The sequence below is a fragment of the Panthera onca genome, chromosome C2, assembly GCF_046562875.1.
Source record: "Panthera onca isolate mPanOnc1 chromosome C2, mPanOnc1 haplotype 2, whole genome shotgun sequence".
Lineage (NCBI taxonomy): Eukaryota > Metazoa > Chordata > Mammalia > Carnivora > Felidae > Panthera > Panthera onca.
In genome coordinates this window covers 34,967,706-34,978,757 of record NC_138347.1, presented here as the reverse complement: position 1 = coordinate 34,978,757, position 11,052 = coordinate 34,967,706, and the positions used below count along the sequence as shown (strand labels likewise).

The following is an 11,052-nucleotide window of genomic DNA, read 5'->3' as shown; positions in this document are numbered from 1 at the left end:
TAGAGTAAATCATCACAACTTGAGATATTCTTCTTTCCTATCTTCTCGAAAGTAGCTTTGCCTAAAATCGGAAGTGATTTTAAAAGAAGAAAATGAAATGAAGATATTGTGGAGAAAGCAATTGATTTGAAAGATCTTTCACTTTTTTAAAGGTCTTGTTTACCATTATGAGTATTTTTTTTTGAAAGAAAGATTATTCTGTAGTAATTAATTACCTTAGACTGTTTTTTTCAAAATTCTAAGAAAAAATTCTTAAGTGATTTTCCCTAGAAGTTGATATTTTACAGCCTATTTTGGTAGCCATGAGAATGTAACTTTCCAACTTCCATCTATAGGAGTGTAAATAACCCAAGAACCACAGCTGCTGAGTTCTGAAATCCATCACTGTATTTGTACTGAGGCAAATGTTTTCCATAGACTGCTCAGAGCAGTAACTAAGCATGATGGAAATACTGACACAGCCTCTTACCTGAGAGATTCTTCTGACAGCCAACTTTGTCTGAAGAAGTCCCCAACAGCTTTGCAGAACTGTCCTTCAGTGGCATGGCAGGCCACAAAATTTCCACTCACATTCTTTTCTTCTTTTACTCAGTCATACTTGTAACCATGTAAGTTCAACCAATAATCTGATCTAGTTGTATTTAGGGAATTTGGTGACTTCTCTAAGCATGTGAATGAAGGAAATTATTATTATAGTATAATAATCATTTTAAACAAATTTGATGTGGGTCCCAATATAATGGCAAGAAAAGAAATTTAGGATTGATGACAAAGGAAGGCACATAAAATAAACATGTAATATAGCTGATCCATCTAAACCAGGTAAGAAGTTTTATTCAGCATTAGTCTTAGAACAGAATGTGATAGAAGTTACTTAAGACTTTTTCCTTCTCACCCTCCACTCACTGCTGGAATTCTCCCATTTCTAGCTTATGTCCAAAACTCCACAATTAACACTCCCATTTTTGACAAAGTTTTCCTGTCATATAATGCACATGCAGGGTGTTGTAAATTGAGGTCACATTTTCTTTTTTTTTTTTAATTTTTTAAATGTTTTTCTTTATTTTTGAGACAGAGAGAGACAGATCATGAGCAGGGGAGGGGCAGAGAGAGGGGGAGACACAGAAGCTGAAGCAGGCTCCAGGCTCTCAGCTGTCAGCACAGAGGCCTACATGGGGCTCGAACTCACAGAGTGTGAGATCATGGCCTGAGCTGAAGTCAGACGCTTAACTGATATGAGCCACCCATATATATATGTGTGTGTGTGTGTGTGTGTGTGTGTATACATATATATGTACATATATGTATATATGTGTACATATGTACATACATGTACATATATGTACATATATATGTATATATATCAATGATAAATATATATTAAATTAAATATAACATATTTTAGTAACTCTTAATAAGAAAATATAATGGGGGGCACCTGGGTGGCTCAGTTGGTTGGGCATCCAACTTCGGGTCAGGTTATGTTCTCACGGTTTGTGTTTCGAGCCCCGCGTCAGGCTCTGTGCTGACAGCTCAGAGCCTGGAGCCTGCTTCCAATTCTGTGTCTTCCAATTCTGTGTCTCCCTCTCTCTGGCTCACGCTCTGTCTCACTCTCTCTCTCAAAAATTAAACATTAAAAGAAAATTTTTTTAAATAAGAAAATATAATGGATAGAGCAGATGAGGATACTTGAGACCTATATAATTAATTGTTCATTGAAGACAGGTAGCACTGACCAGTAGTGATTCTGAGGAAATTATGTAGAAAAGTGAGGCTAAGGATACTGACAACTTAATTTAAAACTTTGTACAATGTTGACAGTCCTAATAATTTGTAACTACTACATCCATTAGGAACGGGTTGAGCAGCAAGTATAAGAAATCCCAACTTGGGGCGCCTGGGTGGCGCAGTCGGTTAAGCGTCTGACTTCAGCCAGGTCACGATCTCGCGGTCCGTGAGTTCGAGCCCCGCGTCAGGCTCTGGGCTGATGGCTCAGAGCCTGGAGCCTGATTCCGATTCTGTGTCTCCCTCTCTCTCTGCCCCTCCCCCGTTCATGCTCTGTCTCTCTCTGTCCCAAAAATAAATAAAAAAAAACGTTGAAAAAAAAAAAAAAAAAAAAGAAATCCCAACCAAGTGTAGCACAAACAAATTAGTTTTTTTGTCTCACATAACCAAAAATATAGAGATAGCAGTCCGGTGTTGGCACAGTGGCCATTGGGGTATTGATATAGGTCCTTGCACCTTGTCTTGTTTACATGGCCCACTTTCAACCTTATGGTTGTCACCTCATAATCACAGTATGGCTGCTGTATCTTTAGCATCATGTCCACATTGTAAGCAGGAAGAAGGAAGGATCAAGGGGCCTTCCAGCCAGATCTATCTACTTTTATCAAGAAAAAAAAAAAAAAACTGACCCAACATAATTCCATTTACATTTCATTAATCAGAATTGTGTCACACAGTCAATCCTAGCTAGAAGGTAGTAAAGAAAAAGGTGTTGTGTATCCACTTTAACCACATATATAATACTAAAAGTGTGCCAACTACTGTGGCCTACCCAGATACTCTTTTAATAAGAGCTTTAAAATAAATTTTATCAGGGCACCTGGGTGGCTCAGTGGGTTAAGTGACTGAATTCGCTCAGGTCGTGATCTCATAGGTCGTGAGTTCAAGTCCCATATTGGGATCTGTGCTGACAGCTCAGAGCCTGGAGTCTGCTTCAGATTCTGTGTCTCTGTCTCTCTCTGTCCCTCCCCTGTTTATGCTTTCTCTCTCTCTCTCTCTCTCTCTCTCTCAATCTCTCTCTCTCTATCTCTCTCAAAAACAAATAAACATTAAAAAAAATTTAAGTTAAAAATAAAAAATAAATAAAATAAATTTTCTTTATGTAATGGACTAAGCAAAACAGCAACTGCTATATTCTGTCTTTTCCTAGTCTGCACTTTATATTTTATTCTATTTTCTTAATATCTCATTCCTCCTCAGTCCAGTCATTCTTAGAAGTATTAGCTGAGCCTATAAAAAGCATGAAGAACTATTAAAGCAAAGATGATGTGTGACATATCTTATACTTCACCTCCTATATGTATGCTAAACATAATTTCATTATTATATTTACACACAATATATTTCCTGAGTTGTGTTATCAGTTGTGTTCAGTGGGTAACTTCCCTTTGTCTTATGTAAATAAGCCATATTCATTGTTTTGAGCCACTTTAATAATATCTCTCCTAAAGATAGTTAATAATATTACTTAGGAGTTCCCCAGTATTTTTCATTTTGGGAGGTTTTGGAAAGCTTTCTGTAATATCCAGAGGTCTCTTCCACTTTATTAGGAATTGCGCCAGGGTTTCTATTATATATTCAGTTACATCTGCTACTTCCACACATTTGGGATACCAGGAACACAGATGTTCTTGGCTCCCAGCCATCTCCAGCCTTGTTTCCTCTGCAAGTAAATTTTTCATTACACATTTATCAAAGCGTGTTACTTCCTGGTTGGTCCTCATCCTTAGAGCTAGATCAGCCATATCATAGTAATTTTCCTTTTAGCTCTTTCTCCTCTCCTCTAGTCTATCACAAGTGACCAAAGACCCTCAAATTTCACCTCAAAGAAGACTAGAGCTGAGCAGAGGCAACTTCAGTTCTAAAATGAAAGGATTCAATGGAAATGACAGCAGTAGTTTCAGGAACTATGAAGCCCAAAATACTAGGAAGAAGAAATGAAATAACTAATGCTGATATTCATTTTGGAACATCAAGAGATGCAATTGTCTTTAAATTGTCAAATTTAGGAGATAATTCAGTATTTCCAATACTTAAATCACCTGGAAATACTACAATTACTGATTCCAAGCCCTACCCTAGATATCCTAAATCCAAATTTCAAGGAGAAAATTAGAAATGTGTACTTTCAAATAATTTTTATGATCAGAATATTGAGAAACATAGTGGTATTTAAATATTTATTGGCAGCACAGAAGTGATTAAAAAAATACTCAATATTTCAGTCTTAAAAATGGAGTTATGATGACTACCTGGGATGATACACAGAGAAAATACAGATAATGTAAACAAAGGAGAGTAGCTACTGTAGGTAGACAGTTTTTTACTTGGAGATAAGTCTTAAGATGTGTGGGGTTTTTTTTGCTTATTTTTTTTCATATCATATCAAATGGAAGATTGACTGGAAACACAATAAGAGGGGTGAAAGAATTCTTCATAGAGTTTTCTTAGGAAGGAAAAGAAAACCCAAGGGAAAAGAATCAGAATGTCCTTACACTTGAGTGAGCAAACCCTGCTGATCAATAAGCTTGTTCCACAGAAGACTAAAACTTCCCTCCACAGGACGCCTCCCTGCAGGGGCAGGTAAATGGGGCTAAACACAATGGGTGGGGGTTTCTATGAAAGGACCAGAGGTGGGATACACAGGGAGTCAAACTCAGAGGAGGGAAATCTGTTCCTTTAATCCTTTTCAAAATACTTTTCAGTTGAAAGAAAACCAAAATCACAATATTCTGATCCTTCTCTCTCTCTTGAAATTAATAATATTATTTATTATGGTCAATGTGAGCATATCAGTCAGCCCCTTAAATTATTTAAATGAAACTATTCCACTTGATTTGGCACTAATGCTCAAATGGTTTTAAGAAGTAATAATAGCTATTGCGGGGATTTTAAATGCAGAGTTAGAAAATCTCTGCTGGTACCCTGCTTTCTATTAAACAGAGTTATAGAAGCCTGCTGTCCCCATTATAACTGTAACTCACCATGAGGCGCTGAGCCAGTAATATCAGCCTTGCTCCCTGTGGAAATCTGTAGAAAGAAAAAAAAAATTCAAATGTATTTTATATGACTTGGTTGATAGATACATACAGATCTTTCTGGACTCACAGATATAGATAATAGATAGATGATAGATAGATGATAGATAGACAGATAGATAGATAGATAGACACATAATACCTTTTAGTTGTCAGTTTGACATTTGACAGCCCTGGTAAAGTATGCCTTTTACCTACAAACTCTCCAAATCTACTCTCAGCATCTCACAAAGAACAATAATTGTTTATTGATCTAAGTGTTAACAATGTATCGATGAGGTCTAGAAATAAGACTCAAGGGCAATCATTGCCCAGGACAGTAACCTTAAGGTACTTTTCTATTATCTATAATATGAAGTTAAATATATGTATTTTTGAAATCTCATATGAATTTTTTATGAACAGCTGTTTAAAAACACGGTAAAACTTAGCATGGGTGATCATAAACAAGTTGCCTAACCTCTTCATGCCTCTTTAAAAAAAATAAAAATATCTGTTTGAGAATTCTTAAAATTATAGATATGAAACCACCATGAAAATGCAAAGTGTGCTTATTACTTGTTAGGAAAAAAAGTAAAAGGTAGCTCCTGGAACCATTTTCTATCTATAGGACATATTCAATAAAATGTGTTTTCTGTATTTGAGTAAAGATGATAATAAGAATCAGTTCAATTTTCTCATATCTAGGCCATAAAATATAACTACCAAATACATTACAGGCAAAAAGCTAGATAATATCATATGTGCATATATGATAAGTTTTACAAATAAGTAAATAAATAAATAAATAATCAATCCCTTTAAGTATGCTGATTGTTTGGTTTGCTATATATGTAGCAATATCATAAATCTATATTCTAGTTAATATGGCTTTCCTAACATGCTTTCTTATACCCCTATTTCTGGTAGCAAGACACCGATCTTCTTTTTGTGAGTTGTCCTTCTCCCATCCAATATAGTAGGACAGTCAGTCACTACTACTGGTTGGAATACTTTTCCAACCTAATTGGAATACTTTCTCATAAGATATTTTATGAATTCTAGTGGGGAAATACCTTTTCTTTCTGGATTGGGGCTGCCACTAGCCACCTTTCCCATCATATGTAGAGAGATAATCTTTGGCAGGAGAAAATAAGGGCAACACATAGATGCAGAGGCAAGCCAGAAGAGAAAAAAGGGGGAGGGTGAAGAAGACAGAACAAGAAATAATTAGCAAACTGCTGGGGTTTCTGAGTCCAGTCATCCTTAAACACTTCCTGGTTTAAGCCAATTTGAATTCAGTTTCTTTCTGTAAGTGAAGTTTGGGTTAATCCACACGCGTGTGCATGCGCACACACACACACACCAATCTATATCTACAGATCTGTAGACAAATATGTCTGGATAAATGCATACAAAACAGGTTTTTACCTTCTCAAGACAGAAATTCTCCACAGACCATTTCTTTGTGACTTCTTTTTCCCATGTATCCCCTCTTCCAAAGAAGATCTCTAGATAGATTGCAGTCTTATTCTGGGTTCCAACTGATTAAAAAAAAGAGAAAAAAAAAAACATCAGACTCAAAAATATCTTGAAGCAAAGGACAAAGCACCAACTTCTCAGAGGGTGGTTTCTCCAGCTCTACAACTGTTCCACTGAGAGCCAAACTAGAGAATGGTATCTCCCTTGAAACAAATTACCAAAGAAATGGAAAAGAAGACAAAAGAAAGAGAAGGCATTGAGAAAGAGATGATGGTCAGCTAAGGAGACATCTCATTGAAGACGTCCCTGGATTTCTTTTTATTTTTTTTAATCACCTCTCCACAGGTCAGGGGACAGAAAGGACCAAAGCAGTGTGAGCCAAACACCCAAGCAAAGGAAGAGGTAAGGCTAACAGGATGATTAAGTTCCTGAAGTCCTAAGACATTTCTATGATTACATCAAAATTAAAGTCAAAGTCATATGAAATACCCTTCAAATCTATGTCATAATCCCATTCGGGTGCCTGACAAACCTTGAGAAGCCAAAGTGACAATTACTGATTTACCTTTCTGTGCTGAAAATGGAAGTTGAAAGCTAAGTGGCAACATAAAGCTAAGTACCTCTGAGACTGAGTTTCAAGTCCGGACTAGACAGAAATGACAGAAAATCATTAAGAACAGAAGGCATTAAAAGGTCAGAAATAAATTGTTATCAAGCCCTATTTAACCATTTTATTAGTCAGAATTTTCTTTTTGCTCTCAAGAATGTGGTAGTATTTTCTTATCTCTGGAGATGAATATGATATTATGAGGATTGTTACATACACACTGATATTCAGATTCTGAAAAGGTTCTGTGCAAAAAGACTGTTTGCAACAAAATGGACTTTCAAATCGTTTTTTAAAAATACGTAATTGTCTTGTCTCCATCTGTCTGGAATGTTACTTAGTGTTCAGGTACTGTGAAGTTTATCCTTCATGGAGCAGAAAGCCAGCAACGTCTTCATGTGCTTAGATTTCAGTGCAGTTCTAGGTGAAATAGACAGATTAGCCCCAAGTCAGTCCCACAATTAGCAAATCTCACCCCCCCCCTTTCCCCCTTTTCCTTCTCTTTCCATCCATTTGGCCAAGAGTGGTGATTTGCCATTTCAGAATCAAGAGATCAGGGAAAACTAATGCAGATTATCTCAGAAACAAAATTTTATCTTCAGCTAAATGAGCATGTTAGTGAATCACAATTTCTATACCCTGCACTTAAATTGTAAAAGTGGAAAATGATGGGTTAAGGGATTGAGTACAGGAGAGGAAAGAGCCTTAATCATTTTAGCAATTAGTATGTAATGTCCTAAAGTGATCCACTAATCACTCCACAGCTGGTACACTGATAAAACACAGGGTACAAAAGCATTCCTCAAATGTCATAGTCCAAAGGGATCAACACTTTGAAAAATATGGGAAAAACACAGGGAAGAGGAGAACCTGTAGACCTGCTGTCAGAAACATACAGTAGCCTTGAGTTAACTAATTAAGCAACCTATGGCTTAGTTCATTTTGAATGATATTACATCTTAATGAAAGCAAATTAAGAGTTTCACTATCCTTTTTTAAATTAAAGTTTATTTATTTATTTTGAAAGAAACAGAGACAGAGCAAGTGGGGGAGAGGCAGAGAGAGAGAGGGAGAGGGGAGAATCTCAAGCAGGCTTCCCACTGTCAGCACAGAGCCCCATGGAGGGCTCGAACCCACAAAGCCATGAGATCATGACCTAAGCCGAAACCGAGTCGGCCGCTTAACCAACTGAGCCACCCAGTCACCCCAAGAGTTTCACTATCTTTAAACAGGATAATATATTTACCAAGAGGAGAGCTTACACTAAATCTTCAAAGGCCTTTTCAAGAATCATTTTAGGTCACGAACAATATTATTTTTCTGGATTTACTTTATCAAAATCTGTATATACTAGTTAAATAAACAGTTCCATCTGCAGGTTTTTCATAATCACATGTCCTAATACTTAAGATATCATATCTATGAACCACAAATAAAAGAATTTAAAAAGGAAGGAAAGGAGAGGGGAGGAGAGGAGAAGAGAGGAGAGGAGGAAGGAAGGAAGGAAGGAAGGAAGGAGAAAGAAAGAAAGAAAGAAAGAAAGAGAGAGACAGAGAGAGAAAGAAAGAAAGAAAGAAAGAAAGAAAGAGAAAGGAAGAAAGGAAGGAAAGAAACCACCTGAAAATAACATTCAAGAATTACACTGGAGTTTTTGCTTCATATAACACAAAACATAATGTGCTGCTCAAAGGTAAGAGCTTTTCTTTCAGGAGAAGCTAGTAATTTGAACCCACCCACGGGTTGTTGATGATAATGGTGACTTAAATAGTTATATACCTTTAATTATCTCATGTTTTATTCCTCAGATTCCCACATGAGGATATTTTTTGCTTTGTTATGAATTTGTATGCTAACCTCGCTGCTAGCTTCAACACATTCCTAAAACTACCTGTCTTTCCACCCTACTATATAGTGTAATCAAAAAGAAAAATGTTGGCTGGGCAATAGCTATTTGGTTCAGATGCTGCTTTCCTTTAAATTTAGTAAGAAGGTCTTGGGCCATTTCAGTTTGCTTCATTATCAGAATTGGTATCCATTTACCTATGATTTGTTCTTGACAGTGATCAAATTCAGAGGTACTGCACTGGGTGTACAGTAAGCTGACAATTGTCAAGGCTGTTCCTATGGCCATCGGTGTCTCCTTTTACACTCCCCAGCTGTAGATTGTAAAACCGATTGAAATTATCTAGAAGCCCTGAGGTTATAATGATGTTCATTTATGGAGAGCCTTTATTCAACAACTCAAAGTACTGTGTAGGAAGCCACTGTGACAAAAGCTCCCTTACCAAATCCTGAAGAGTTGTATATATGCATGGTTAAATTCAGGCAGAAAATATGTAAGTAATTAATCAATGTGAAGAAATACAGAATGACATTGATTATACCTTCATTTTCAACCCATGGCAGACTATTGTTTTATCTTAAATCAGGCTTATTTTTAAAAATGATTAACATATGTGTGTTTATCCACACAGTTTGCCTCACAGGGCTAAGACCAATTCATGGATGAGCATATTCTTATAGTTCAATTAACCCACCATTCATGCACAAAAGTTAATAGATTCCTATAAAACTTCAACTACTCTATTCCTCCTGTCATCTGAATGAATATTGTGAGTCATTTCTGGAGAGAGGTATTGCTTTCTCCTTTCTTTTTCTATTTTGCCTGGGGTTGTGCTGCCTGCCTGTGTGCCCCTGTCACTGAAAGGAAAAGAGATACTCACTCTTTTATAAATAAGAACACAGAGTCTTTCTCTTTATATTAGATTATTTTCCAGGTAAATGGATTATTTTGGCCGGGCTAAGTTTAGTAAGAACCAGAATAGCACTAAGTTCATTGATCTTCCGTTACTTTAAAGAAGGAGGGAACAGAAATTCAGAAATGAAGGAGGCAGTTCTCCATTCCATGCATAGAGATTGCAAGAATTGGAGGTGAAGAGGACGCAGCTGCATTTCTTAACTTTTGAATGAAAAGCAATTATGCCAAGAGCCTTCATTTTAGATTGTCAGCATGGGCCTATGTCATACCCATCCTGACACTCCCAAACTGGAGATTTTAAAGGCCTCCTGCCTTTGTCATTGAGACACCTGTCACCAACTACACTGAATCAGCATCTCTAGATGCTGGGAAATACATATTCAACATGAATCTATGTAAGAAGCAACAGTAGGGAGGCTGGAATTCTTCAGAATTCTTAAAGAAAAAAAATGAAAGGAAAAAAAGAAGCTGAAGTTGTAAGGAAATTTTCCACTCCATAAAGCACACTTCTGATTTCATTTTCACTTGTTTGCAATTAAAATAACTTAACCCCAATGCCAAGTTAACAAAGTAAATTTCTATGAAAAATTTTAAAATATATTAACTACAAATATCAGTGAAAGACAGTCTTAGGGGAAATATGGTTTTCTACATGAGATTTGTAAAATATAAAGCTGTTTGAGCATATTATTACAATAAATAGTTCTAAAGTCTTTATTTTTGTTTTAAGATATTATAATAATTCATATGAATGAAATAATTTATCAGTCACAAACTCTGTTCTAGGAAGCCCAGTAAAAGAAAAAAAAAAACAACTGTATCTTTAGAGTACTGGAAAAATTTTGGTACTCTCTACATGTTAAATCTCATTTTCAAATACATTTATTATTCATTCTTACCCTCTTCATCCTTGCCCTCCTGCTTAGGATCACATCTATGAGTCAATTGCAAAAGCAGTGCTCATTTCCCGCTTGCTCAAGTATATCAAGATATTCAATTTATGATTTCCGAATTCAAAAGAGAGACATCCCCCGGAATTCCAAGTGACACTCAGAAGAACTCAAAATTTTATAGTTCACCAGCTTAGATATCTTTCTGAAGAAAGGCTAAATGATTTCTTTATACCTTATTAGCTATTTGATGGCACGTTTACACGAATGTATTCAACGTAAAAAAAAATAGTAATTTTATCTAACCAATGGGGTAACAAAATCAAAATGTATCATTTAATATTAACCTTTTCAAGAAGCACTAAATCAAATCTCCTAAAACATATGATTTTATGCATTATTAAAATTAGAAATATGGCAGTATATTTCTCCAATTGTAGCCTATTTTATCTTGACAAATCATAACCAGCCAAAATAATTTAAAAAATAATTTTCTAGAATATTTAAGGAAGG

At 36.0% G+C, this 11,052-nt stretch overlaps 1 long non-coding RNA gene across 1 annotated transcript in view; it reads right to left on the bottom strand.

The window, feature by feature from the left end:
• Positions 1 to 4,675: 4,675 nt before the first annotated feature.
• LOC132683851 (uncharacterized) overlaps positions 4,676 to 11,052 on the bottom strand; it is a 177,187-nt gene continuing 170,810 nt past the window's right edge. The window contains exons 5-6 of the long non-coding RNA XR_013557859.2: positions 6,234 to 6,346; positions 4,676 to 4,815 (exon numbers count right to left, since the gene is read on the bottom strand). This is a non-coding gene — a long non-coding RNA (uncharacterized LOC132683851). The remainder of the gene's footprint in view (positions 4,816 to 6,233; positions 6,347 to 11,052) is intronic.